The sequence below is a fragment of the Pan paniscus genome, chromosome 22 (genome assembly GCF_029289425.2).
Source record: "Pan paniscus chromosome 22, NHGRI_mPanPan1-v2.0_pri, whole genome shotgun sequence".
NCBI lineage: Eukaryota > Metazoa > Chordata > Mammalia > Primates > Hominidae > Pan > Pan paniscus.
Window position 1 is genome coordinate 3,096,075 of NC_073271.2, and position 14,457 is coordinate 3,110,531.

At 40.4% G+C, this 14,457-nt stretch overlaps 1 pseudogene; it reads right to left on the reverse strand.

Annotated features, from left to right (window-relative positions):
- Positions 1-7,957: 7,957 nt before the first annotated feature.
- Positions 7,958-13,559, reverse strand: LOC134729753 (zinc finger protein 717-like; annotated as a pseudogene).
- Positions 13,560-14,457: the final 898 nt, after the last annotated feature.

Consider the following 14,457-nt stretch of genomic DNA (forward strand, 5'->3'; position numbering starts at 1 on the left):
ATAGACGGAAATGTGAGTAAGAGAATATTGCTGAATTCTTTTCCCAGCAAGGAATATTAATAATTAATACCCTGGGAAAGGAATGCATTCCCGGAGGTAGGTCTATAGACGGCCACTCTGGGAGTGTCTGTCTTAAGCAGTTGAAATAAGGACTGAAATACACCCTGGTCTCCTGCAGTACCCTCAGGTTTGCTAGGATTGGGAAATTCCAGCCTGGTGAATACTAGTCAGACTGGTTCTCAGCTCTTGAAACTTGTTTCCTGTTAAGATGTTTATCAAGACAATTTGTGCACAGCGGGACACAGACCCCCATTAGTAGTTCTAGTTTTGCCTCTGCCTTGTGATCTTTATGGCCCTTTGAAGCATGTGACCCTTGTTACCAACTCCCTGTTCGTACAACCCCTCCTCTTTCAAAATCCCTAATAAAAACTGGCTGATTTTGCAGCTCAAGGTCTCCATCATGGTCCTACCAATGTGATGGCACCCCCGGAGGCCCAGCTGTAAAATTTCTCTCTTTGTACTCTTTATTTCTCAGACCAGCCAACACTTAGGGAAACTAGAAAGAACCTACATTGAAATATTGGGGGCTGGTTCCTCGATAAAACCTGATATGTGGGACTTGATACTAGCACTGGAGATCAAGTAGGGAAAGTGACTGATATTCAATGATGGTGCTAGAACATATGGTTTCTCATATGAAAAAATATAAACATATATACCATCTAGGGTTATGTAAGAACACTTTATGATGTTCACAAAACAAAAATATTGCTTGGTAAATCATGTCTCAGAACATAAACATGTCATTAAGCCATGCATAACTGTACTTTATATCACCTCTGGAACACTTCAGTCAATCAAGAAAAATGACCAAGACAAATCTCGATCATTTTAGAAGGTTTATTTGTCAACATTAAGGACGCACACCCAGGAGACAGGTCTATGCCTTTCTTCAAAAATGATTTTGAGGGCTCCAAATTTAAAGGGGAAAGAGTGAAATATTGAGAAATACAGTTTTCATGTAAGACTGGGGTAGGGGGAAAACATTCATTGATACAGTTTGGCTCTGTGTCCCTACCCAAATCTCACCATAAATGGTAATAATCCCCATGTGTCAAGGGTGGGACCAGGTGGAAGTAATTGGATCATGGGGGCAGTTTCCTCTGTGCTGTTCTCATGATAATGAGTCACATGAGATCTGATGGTTTTATGAGTGTCTGGCATTTCCCCTGCTTGCACTCATTGTCTCTGCTGCCACCCTGTGAAGAGGTGCCCTCTGCCATTATTGTAAGTTTCCTGAGGTCTCCCCAGCCATGCAGAGCTGTGTCAATTAAACCTCTTTCCTTTATAAATGACCCAGTCTTGAGCATTTCTTCAGAGCAGCATGAGAACAGACTGATACAGTCATTCATGCCTTTGGCTCAGTGAATCTGCATTTGTACATAACATAGACAAACAGGGAGGGGGAGCAATCAGATATGCATTTGTGTCAGGTGGGCAGAGAGGTGATTCTGGGTTCTGTCCTATGCACTCTAAAGATGAGCTCTCAGACCAGGTGTGGCAGCTCACATCTGTAATCCCAGCACTCTAAGAGGCTAAGGTGGGTGGATCACCTGAGGTCAGGAGCTCGAGACCAGCCTGACCAACATGGAGAAACCCCGTCTCTACTAAAAATACAAAATTAGCCAAGTGTGGTAGTGCATGCCTGCAATCCCAGCTACTCGGGAGGCTGAGGCAGGAGAATTGCTTGAACCCAGGAGGTGGAGGTTGCAGTGAGCTGAGATTGTGCCACTGCATACCAGCCTGGGTGACAATAGTGAAACTCCATCTCAAAAAAAAAAAAAGGATAAGCTATCAATTTACATTGCCATGATGAATTTTAACAGAAACACTTTAAGATCTTAAAGCATACCAGAAATTTCCTTGTGGGAAAAATATGAGGGAGGGGCTACAAGATAAAAAGCTTTTTATCTTGTAGCCATCTTATTTAGGAACCAAAAGGAGGAGGCAGGTTTGCATGACCGAGTTCCCAGCTTGACTTTTCCCTTTAGCTTAATGAGTTTGGAGTCCCAAGCTTTATTTTTCTTTCACTCTTAGAAGACCAAATACAATGTGGATGTAAATAGTTGTGTTGTTTAGGAAATAATGACAATAAAAAGTCTGAATATTTTCACCACAGATGCAAGCGTCTGATTTTATTTCAAATATTTTGCACCCAAGTTTGTTTACATATGCAGATGTTAAACCTACAGATACAAAAAGCTGAGTGTACTTACAAATTAATAGCTGTACACAGGCAGCATAAAATTCTCTTTGTACATGCCAAAAACATTCTGTGTCCACCCAGGGTGAACACAGCCACTTCACAAACAGGGTGTAAATAAGGAGGTTCACTAAGTACAGGAAAGTTACATGACTATATTGGCATTTTAACAGCCATTCCTGAGAAAGAGAATGGGAAAGGGCTTAAGAGTCAGAGGAGAGGAAAATAGAAAGCCAGATGACCTCCTGCATCAGAAGATGGAGCAGTGAGAATACAGAATAAGGAAGAAATAGTTAAAAGGAAAAAAAGTAGAAACAGGATTTGATGTCAATTTGCTGTGCAGAGTGTAAAAAGGGTAGTTTTGTTTCCAGGCTATCTGCCATGATCACAGCTAGTTTGTTACTGCTGATGTGAAATTTGGAAAAATAAAAGAACAATATGATGGCCAGAAGAGATACAGTCTTAGACACATCATGTTTGAAATATCTGAGGTCCCATATGTAGGGAAGTCCAACTGGCAATTGGGAATACAGTTCCAGAGTTCACGAGAGAGATCAAAGCTGGAGATAAAAATTTTGGAACTATCAGAATTTCAATGGTACCTGAATCCATCAGACCAAGTGAACCTAAGAGAATGAAAGGATAAAAAGGAACAAGTACAGAATCCACAGAAACACTAATATTTACAAAGAGAAAGTCTGTTGAGACCAAGAAGGAACTGTCTGAGTTCATTTCACAAATTAAGAAAAGATCAATATTAGAAAGTCTATTGATACAATTCATCATATTCAGAGTCCTGAGGAGAAAAATCCTTTAATTGTCCACATAGGTATTAAGAAGATAAGTCTTAGAAACAGATTCCAGGTTCTGATTTCTGTATGTAAGAAGCTTAGAAGTGGCCAGGTGCAGTGGCTCATGTCTGTTATCCCAGCACTTTGGGAGACCGAGGTGGGCAGATCACCTGAAGTCAAAAGTTCAAGACCAGCCTGGCCAAGAAGGCAAAACCCCGTCTCTACTAAAAATACAAAAATTAGGCTGGGCACGGAGGCTCACACCTGTAACCCCAGTACTTTGGGAGACTGAGGTTGGTGGATCACCTAAAGTCAGGAGTTTGAGACCAACCTGGCCAACATGGCAAAACCCCATCTGTACTAAAAATACAAAAATTAGCAAAGTGTGGTGGTATGTGCCAGCAGTACCAGCTACTTGGGAGGCTGAGGCAGAAGAATTGGTTGAACCTGGGAGGTGGAGGTTGCAGTGAACCAAGAAGATGCCACTGCACTACAGCCTGGATGACAGAGTGGGCTCTGCCTCAAAAAAATAAAAAATAATATAATAATACAAAAATTAGCCAGCATGGTGGTGGGGGCCTGTAATCCCAACTACTCAGGAGGCTGAGGCAGGGAGAATCACTTGAACCTGGGAGCCAGAGGTTGCAGTGAGCTGAGATTGCACCATTGCACTCCACCCTGAGCAATAAAGCGAGACTCCATCTCAAAAAAAGGAAAAAAAAAAAAAGAATGGAAGTAATCAGTCCATCTTAACAACACATGAAAAGCTGAAAAGGTCAGGTGTGGTGGCTCATGCCTGTAATCCCAGCACTTTGGCAGGCCAAAGCAGGAGGATCACTTGTGTCCAGGAGTTTGAGACCAGCCTGGGCAACATAGTGAGACCCCCAACTCTAAAAAAAACATTTAATGAAACAAAAGCTGAAGAGACTGAAAAATCAACAATTCTTTGTGGATTTATTGTGAAGAGAGGATATAGGGCAAACCACTGCCTCCAAAATTGGAGAGATAGAGAAGTGAATATAGGAATTTATGGCCTACAGGAACAGAGACTTACTACTGAAACCAACTTAGGAACCAGTGCTGGAGTAGAAAATCTTCAACTATAGCTGGTGAATTGCTGAAGGTTCCATATGGACAACTCAAGGAGGTAAAAACGCCAGGGAGATCCAGTTATGAGAGAGCATAATATTTTAAAATTTACCTCTGAGGCTTCACCAGCCTCCTGTGGCAAATACCTGAGAAAACTCGCTTCCTGCTTCCACCTTTGGGAAGGAAAAAGGAAAACCATCTTAAAATATGCCAGAGCACCCTGTTCTTAACAAGGCTTTTCCTCAGGAGAAATTACTGACCCTCAGCCTAACCTGCTCTCATATAATCAGATCCTAAATGACCTGCTGGAAGGAAAATACCCAACTCCAGCCTACTCCAGTCATTACTAAAGGGGAAGATAAAAACAGAGAAACACATCTGAAGTTCATAGTCCAAAAGCAGAGACTCACTTAAACAATTAGGCCTGATCGTAAGACTCCAGAACACTTCTGTTACAGTCTGAATATTTGTTCCCTGCCCTACCCACTGCAGAATGTGCCTGTTGAAACCGAGTCTCCAATGCACTAGAATTAAGGGGTGGGGCCTTTGAAATGTAATGGCAATGCCATCCTGATTAGCATTAGTGCACTTATGAAAGAGGCCAAAGGAAGCTTCTTTGTCCATTCCAACATGAGAGGATATATAGCTGGCACCATCTATGAGGAATGGGTCTCATCAAACACTGAATCTCCTGGAACCTTGACTTTGGACTTTCTAGCCTCTAAACTGAGCAATAAATTTCGTTGTTTACAAATTACTTGCTTTTAGTTATGCTGGTTGATGGACTAAGACAGCTTCCCCTCCCCTGCACAGCTTCCCATCATTACTGGGTGCACTGTTACAGTAGTTCCCTTTACCTGGTGTCTCATCTCTAGGAATAAAGAAAAAGCACAAGGCATACTAAAAGGCAAAAAACACAATTTGAAGTGACAGATCATCAGAACTAGACACAGCTTTGATTTTGGAATTGTCAGACGGGGATTTTAAAAAAAATCTGAGTAGTATGCTAAGGGCTCTGATGAACAAAGGAGACAGCATTCAAGAACAGATAGGCAATGTAAGCAGAGAGACAGAAGTCCAAGAAAAGAACAAAAAAGAAACAGTAGAGATAAAAAAATACTGCAACAGACCTGAAGAATATCTTTGATTGGCTTACTAGTAGACCGAACACAACAAGGGAAAGAGTCTCTGAGCTCTGGAAACATTGAAGGAAACTTTAAAAACTGAAAACAATGGAACATAATATCCAAGAACTGTGGGACAGCTAGAAAATGTGTAACATAGAGTGATGAGAATACCAGAAGGAGAAGAGAGAGAAATAGAAGAAACATCTGAAACAATCATGTCTGACAACTTCCACTGTTAATATCAGACACCAAACCAAAGATCCAGGAAGCTCAGAGCACACCAGGCAGGATGAATGCAAAAAACCTACACCTAGACATATTATTCTCCAACTGTATAAAACATCAAATCCAAAAGAAACCAAAGGTGGAGTGGACAACATCTTACCTATAGAGAAACAAAGATAAGAATCACATTCAGGCCAGGCTCGGTGGCTCACACCTGTAATCTCAGTACTTTGGGAGGCCGAGTTGGGCAGATCACGAGGTCAGGAGATCAAGACCATCCTGGCTAACACGGTGAAACTCCGTCTCTACTAAAAATACAAAAAAATTAGCTGGGCATGGTGGCGGGCACCTGTAGTCCCAGCTACTCGGGAGGCTGAGGCAGAAGAATGGTGTGATCCCAGGAGGCAGAGCTTTCTCTGAGCTGAGATCACACCACTGCACTCCAGCCTGGGCAACAGAATGAGACTCTGTCTCAAAAAAAAAAAAAAGAATTACATTCAAAATCTCAGAACCATGAAAGTAAAAAGAGAGTGGAATGAAATATTGAACATGCTGAGAGAAAAAAAAAATCAACTTAGATTTCAGTGTCCTGTGAGATCTTCTTTCAAAAGTAAATGAGAAACAAAACATTTCTTGGACAAAGAAAAGTTGAGGAAACTTGTTTCCAGCAGATGTGTCATGTGAGAAAATATTAAACATTATCTAGAGAAAAAAAAGATCTACATCTGAAAACTGAATCTACATTTTATTTATTTTTATTTATTTATTTTGAGACAGAGTCTCACTCTGTTGCCCAGGCTAGAGTGCAGTGGCACAATCTCAGCTCACTGCAACCTCTGTCTCCCAGGTTCAAGCAATTCTCTTCCTCAGCCTCCCAAGTAGCTGGGATTACAGGCAACCTCCACCACGCCTGGCTAATTGTTTTGTATTTTTAGTAGAGACAGTGTTCCATCATCTTTGCCAGAGACGGGGTTTCACCATGTTAGCCAGGATGGTCTCAATCTCCTGACCTCGTGATCTGCCCGCCTCTGCCTCCCAAAGTGCTGGAACTACAGGCATGAGCCACTGCACCCGGCCGCTTACTTTTTATTCTTAATTGACCTAACATATAATAGTTTGTATATAATAACAATGTATGCAATTACTTTTTTTTTGAGATGGAGTCTTGCTCTGTCACCCAGGCTGGAGTGCAGTGGTGTAATCTCAGCTCACTGCAACCTCCACCTCCTCCCTGATTCAAACAATTCTCCTGTCTCAGCCTCCCGAGTAGCTGGGACTACAGGCGTGTGCCACCACATCCAGCTAATTTTTTATATTTTTAGTAGAGATGGGGTTTCGCCATGTTAGCAAGGAGGGTCTCCATCTCCTGACCTCATGATCCACCTGCCGCAACCTCCCAAAGTGTTGGAATTACAGGCATGAGCCATGGCACCCGGCCAATTACATAGTTTAATATATACAAGGCTATGTATGCTTACATATAAGTGAAACAAATGGCAACAATAACACAAGAGATGGGAATATGAGAGAAGCTGGTATTACATTTCCATTAGAAGGCAGTTGAAGTAACTGAACTGGTATAGTGTTATTTGAAGGTGGACTTGGATTTGTTGCAAGTCTATACTGCAAACTCCAGGGCAACTAGTAAAAACCAAAGTATAAAAATGCTAAAAAGAGGAAACAGGCCAGGTACGGTGGCTCATGCCAAGGTAGAAAGATGGCTTGAGCCCAGGAGTTAGAGACTATCCTGAGCAACACAGTGAGACCCTGTCCCTACAGAAAAGAAAAGGCCAGGTATGGTGATGCATACTTGTAGTCCTAGCTAATTGCATACTTGTAGTCCTAGCTAATTGGGAGACTGAGGTGGAAGGATCACTTGAACCCACGAGGTTGAGGCTCCAGGGAGCCATGATCACACCACTACACTCTAGCCTGGGTGACTGCCTCAATAAAAAAAAAAGAGAGAGGAAACAAAAATCATATAAAATCATCAACTCCATAAAAGGCTGAAAAAGAGTGGAGGACAAAGCAATAACAAAGAACAATAGGAGTGAATGGAAAATGATATGGCAAAATTAATCCAACTCTATAATCACTTTGAATGTCAATGGTTTAAATGCACCAATGAAAAGACAAATTGTTAGAGCCCATCAAAATAGAGGCACAACTCACTTTATCGAGCTTCACTTTATTTTGCTTGGCAACATCACCTTTTTAACAAATTAAAGATTTGTGTCCACGAAATGCTGAGTAAGTCTGACCAGCACCATTTTTCCAACACCGTGTGCTCACTTCACATCTGTGTCACATCTTTTGGCAATCCCCACAGTCTTTCAAAGATTTTAGTTATCACATCTGTTATGATGATCTGTGATCAGTGTTTTCTGATGTTACTATTGGAATTGTCTCAGGGTGATGGAACTCTATGGAAGACAGAAAACATGAGGGAAAAATGTTGTGTTTGACTGCTTCATTGACTAGTAATTTTACTGTCTCTATTTCTCTCTTCCAGCCCCCCATTCCCCAAGATATAACAGTGAAATTAGGCCACTTCACTCTGCAGTGGCCACCATGTGTTCAAGAGAAAAGAAGTGTGCACATCTGCCACTTCAAATCAAAAGGTGGAAATCATCAAGCTTAGTGAAGAAGGCATGTTGGCAGCTAAGACAGTCCAAAGCTAAGCTTCTTGCATCAGCTACCCAAGTTGTGAATGCAAAGAAAAAGTTCTTGAAGGAAGTTATAGGTGCTACTCCAGTGAACACATGAATGTTTTTTAAAAAACAAAACAGGTTTTTACTGATACAGAGAAAGTCTGAGTGGTCTGCATAGAAGATCAAACCAGCCCCAACATTCCCTTGAGATAAAGCCTAATCTTGAGAAAGGCCCTAACTCTCTTCAATTCTATGGAGGTGAAGAGAGGTGAGGAAGTTGCAGAAGAAATGTTTGAAGCTGGCAGAGGTTGGTACATGAGCTTCTAGGAAAACAGCCATATCTGTGACATTAAAGTGTGAAGTGTGCTGTAAAAATGGGAACAAGAAAGCCTGCATGATAGCACATCTCTTACAGCATGGTTAAGACCTTCTTGTTGGTAGGCCAGGAGGTAATGGTCACCATTTGTGGCCATATTCTCCTAGACTGAGCATGGAGAAATCTATAATAGTAGCCAGAGACGTGTAGGTTGTGTGTTCCAGGGAAAAAAGAGTGATTTTGAGGGAACGCATAGCCTGCCTCAGCTACGTCAGATTTTTCTCCTATATGGGTTTGTTGATGCCTGCTGAGGTGTGACTTCTGGCAAAAGGTTTTCCCACATTCCTTACATTCATAAGGTTTTTCTCCTGTGTGTGTTCTCTGATGTATACCAAGGCCTGACTTCTGGGAGAAAGTTTTCCTATATTCATTACATCTAAAATATTTTTCCCCTGTGTGAGTTCTGTGATGTACAAAGAGTTTTGACTCCTGGGAGAAGGTTTTCCTACATTCTTTACATTCAAATAGCTTCTTACCTGTGTGAGTTCTCTGATGTACAGTGAGAACTGTCCTATGGCAAAAAGATTTCCTACATTCATCACATTTATAGGGTTTCTCTCCAGAGTGAGTTCTCTGATGCGTATTGAGGTTTGACTTGTGACAAAAGGTTTTCCCACACTCATTACATTTGTAAGGTTTTTCTCCAGTATGGGTTCTATGATGTACAGTGAGGACTGACTTCTGACTGAAGGTTTTTCCACATTCACTACATTCATAGTGTTTCTACCCCATGTGAATACTTTGATGCTTCTGAAGATTTGCCTCCTGATGAAAGGATTTTCCACATTCATTACTTTCATAGGGTTTTTCCCCACTTTGAGCTTTCTGATGTATAATAAGGTATGATTTCTGACAAAAAGTTTTTCCACTTTCATTACATCCATACGGTTTTTCCCATGTGAGTTCTCCAGTGTACGGTGAGGAATGACTTGAGATGAAAGGTTTTTCCACATTCATTACATACATAAGGTTTCTCCCCTGTGTGAGTTCCCTGATGGGTGCTGAGATTTGACTTCTGACGAAAGGTTTTTCCACATTCATTACATTCATAGGGTCTTTCCTCTGTGTGAGTTCTCTTGTGTATCCCAAGGTTTAACTTATGGATAAAGGTTTTCTCACATTCATTAAATTCATACAGTTTTTTGCCAGCATGAGTTATCTGATGTATAGTTAGGAATGACTTACAGTAAAAGGATTTTCCACATTCATTACATTCATAAGGATTTTCCCGTGTGAGTTCTGTGACGTACTGTAAGTTATGACTTGTGGCTATATGTTTTTCCACATTCGTTACATGCATATGGTTTTTCCCCAGTATGAGTTCTCTGCTGGACAGTGAGGAATGACTTACGGGGAAAGGTTTTCCCACATTCATTGCATTCATAGGGTTTTTCCCGTGTGAGTCCTTTGATGAACAGTGAGGAAAGACCTATGGTGAAAGGTTTTCCCACATTCATTGCATTCATAGGGTTTTTCCCCTATGTGAGTTCTCTGATGTATCCTGAATTTTGACTTATTGATAAAGGGTTTTCCACACTCATTACATTCATAGGGTTTTTCCCCTGTGTGTGTTCTCTGATGGACAGTAAGCCTTGACTTATGGCTAAATGCTTTTTCTCATTGGTCACATGCATAGGGCTTTTCCCCGGTGTGAGTTCTATGATGTATTGTGAGGTATGACTTCTGGCTAAAGGTTTTTCCACGTTCACTGCACTGATAGGGCTTTTCCCCTGAGTGAGTTCTGTGATGTAAAGTGAGAAGTGACTTACGGTGAAAAGTTTTTCCACATTCAATAAATTTGTAGGGTTTATCCCCTGTGTGAGTTCTTTGATGTAAAGTGAGGAATGACTTATGGTGAAAGGTTTTTCCACATTCATTGCATCCATAGGGCTTTTCCCCTGTGTGAATTCTCTGATGGATAGTGAGGCTGGACTTATAGCTGAACAATTTTTCACACCAGTTACAGGCATAAGGTTTTTCCTCAGTAGGCATCTTGCGCTGTATCATAAGGTCTGATTTGCTAATGGAGAGTTTCTCACATCCAATACATTCATAGGGTTTCTCTCCTGTGTGTGTTTGCTGATGTTTAGTGAAGTCAGACTTTCTACAGCAAGTTGGCTGTCCTACCTGAGTTACCCCTTGGATAATAACAGCTAAGTTATTACAGACTTTCTCATATTCATTATATTTACCAAAGGTCTGTCCTATATGAACCTTCTTATGTATAAAGAACATTGCCTCTGTGTTGAAGGTTTTCCCTTGCTCATTACATTGAAAAACCTGCAGCAGAGTTTGAATCTTGTGATGTTGAGTAAGATGCTCATGATATCTGTGGGATTTCCTGGTTATATCAGGGACATGAGGTTTCTCTCCAGACTGTGTCTCACAAGGCTTAATAGGGAAAAGCACATTCTGGCAAACGTTAAACTGCCCAGGCTTCATTCCTGAACTGTTTCCATTATTTGTAATCATATTTAATACATGGTTTGAGTTCAAATTAAACGTTTTTCCTAATTCCACTCTCTCCTGAGTTGATTTGTTGCTGTTGGTGATTACGATTTGCCAGAAAAATCTATCATGACTTTCATGGCTCCTTTCAATAAGGTCATCAATGATCTGGACAGCTGAAATGAGAAAAAGGTATCCATGAACCACACATGAGCATGTCTTACAGAATGCTTGTGTAAAGGTAAAAAAAATTACTTCCTATCCCAGTGGAGAAAGATTTGATAAAAATTAATAATGCGTGTTTGTTTTATATGCATATGGTTCCTGTTCCTACTGACATAATGTAATAAATCAGTATATATTCTAATGTTCAACTGAGTTTTTTTTTGCATTTTGAAGTTTTCCTGTTCTTTTTTATTTCACAAAGAACTACTTGGTAATAATATGTATCTATTTCCTACTCATAGGTTTTAATAAGTTCTAATTATCTGTCATTTGTTTTCTCTCTTTTTTTCTAATTATTCATATAACAATTGTGGCTGTTTTAATGGCTGGTATTTTTTTCATTATTCTTCTTTGAAGATAGCCAATTTTTCCTGGGTCAGCAACTGGCAGGTACAGGAGATGACCATTTTTCTGTCTCCTAAGCATGGAAGTAGCTTGTGGACAGGATTTTGCCTATATGTTAACCTTTCACTCCTCCCTGAGAATGGTTAAAAGTGTCTGGAGGTTTTCCAAGCAGAAAATCTCTTATTCCCCATGTTAAACAAAAACAGATCCTGGCAAATTCCTACTTAAACATGACATCCCCTGCTTCCCAGAACCATAATAGGCACAGAAGCTCCAGTCAAAAAACCATACTGGTGATCTGAAGGATTGGTTCTGCAACTCAGGCTGTGCCCATCATCTTTGAAAAGTGTATTTCTGGTTCCTTCTGAGATCAACAGCCCTGCCCCCTCCACTCACACACCCCTGCTTGATAATTCACCATTTTTGAAGGGTTTTATTTTGTGTTTTGGAGTTTCAGATGTCACATAGTTTTATATAAAAATGAAGTTTCCTGTACATTTCTCATCTTCAAATGGTAACTACAAACTCCACTCTCAAACAGAAATCTGAGCCCTTCAACAGGAAATAATTGGTTTCTTTGGACTTGAGACCCAGAATCTTCTGGTTCTCCTCCCAAGTCCAGCACCACACCTATCCAGGGTCCTATGATGGGTCCTCCTCAGCTTCATAATTTCTTTCTGAGACAGGATCTTACTCTGTTACCCAGGCTGGAGGGCAGTGTTGCTATCACAGCTCACTGAAGCTTCAAACTCCTGAGCCCAAGCAATCCTTCCACCTCAGCCTCCCAAGTATAAAAACTGGGATTACAAACCCATGTCACCATACTCAGCTACTATATATATATATATATATATATATATATATATATATATATAGATTTTTTTTGTAGTTGCAGGCCTACAAGGGTCATTTGAGGCCAGAAGTTGAAGACCAGCCTGGGCAATAGAACAAGACCTCATATTTACAAACAATAAAAAATTATCTGGGTGTGGTGGCACACACCTGTAGTCCTAGCTACTTGGGAGGCTAGGGTGGGAGGAACTCTTGAGCCCAGGAGTTCATCATTACAGTTAACTATAATCATGCCACTGCACTTGAGTCTGAGAAACAGAGTGAGAACCATCAGTTTAATAAAAAATAAAACAAGAAGAATACAGCTACGGCTTAAAAAGAAACACTATTTTCATCATCATTGTTATAATGACTGATTCTTAAAAATTGCTTAAGATACATTCAAAGGATAAATAAATGCATGAACATCTAAAAATTTGTTTAAGATACTACATCACAATAGAGGAAAAGGGGGAAATAGAGAAAATAAATAGCAAAGAAAAATGCCTAAGGAGAGGATGGCAGGGATTGGATTTGGGGTAAATAGAATAAGATACTCAGAAAAATAAGATACTGTGATATATGAAAGAGAGCTACCTCTGGGGACTATATAATGCACATTTAATGCAGACCAACAGTCTTCAGGTCGACGACCTAGGGAAAAAAGTGGTGAAAACAAGATAACACTACCAAAATCTGCTGGGCATTACTCCTGCAGGCCTCCCTGCCCAGTATTCACCGACTGACCTGAAAGTCTCAGGTTTGGGGCTTCTTCTACTATCCATGGCTCTGCTCCTTGCTCTAGCTTGAAGATCATCTCAGGTTTGGTAATGCAATGCCCTGGTAATGAGAAACAATGGAAGACTTTGTCAAACCACTAAGTCAAATCCTTTTCAGAATGACAACAGCTGGGCTTCAGGGACTGTGCAATGAAGGAGCCAATTTGAACATTTCATTACAGATTAGTGACATATTTTTCATCAAGTGGAATCTTACAAGTAAATATTATTATACCTTAAAAGGGTTCTTATATTTACCAACAACAAAACACATTCGTGGGAGTTACTGGGAAGTTTCACTCACCCAATGATACCAGGCTGCTGTAGGTCTCCAACATCATGTCCCTGTACAGGTTTCCTCTGAGCGTCATCCAGGTGGGGGTATCAACCCCTGTAATGGCACATTTTTCCTCAAGTCAAAGCATCAGCCCAGGGCCAAAATAACAAGAATCTTGGAATTCACTCTTTTGTGTGTCCATGCGTCTTATATGTATTTTACATAAGATGTAGTTTGTTTTGTACTGCTTATGGTGGGAGAAGGAGTAATCACAGTAGAGATATGCTTCCACCATAATAACTTATGAATTAATAAAATTGTATTACAAAGTTGACCTTATGGATCTAGAACCACCCTTGTTGCTAGGGATAAAAGTATAAACAAAATGCAAGACCTTCTCTCTACAAAAATAATTAATAAATAGGCATAATGCATGCCTGTAGTCCTGGCTACTCTGGAAGCTGAGGCTGAAGGACTGCTCGAGCCCAGGAGTTTGACAGTGCAGTGAGGTATGATCACACCACTGCACTCCAGCCTGGCCAACAGAGACCCTATCTGTCAAAAAAAAAAAAAGGAATAAAATTCTACTCCTCAAAGGAGCTCATGATCTGGTTATGAATATATAAGTATAAACACATACTGGGAATAATGTTTAGGTGAACTCATTGAGACCCAACTTCAGTGCCGACTAAGATAAGAGAGGAGAAAATAAATTTTGTTTATTTTGCATCATGAAGTTCCACTTTACTGAAAAATGAGATGTTTGGCTCTTCCACATGAACCATGAATTCTCATGACTATGAGAAAGTATCAGAAGTCTACTCACAAAGGCAAAAAGGACACATACCACTTTAATGAAACTCTGGACAGCACCATGCCTAGACGAATGATCCTGGGCAGTGATGAAAGTTAAATGCAATATTTAAGGAATGGATTATGCAGTGATTCTGCACTTAAATATTTGACCTAATTTCAAAAATTCGTTTGCACCTATCATTTTTACATTACATTACTTCCTCAGTATCCATGG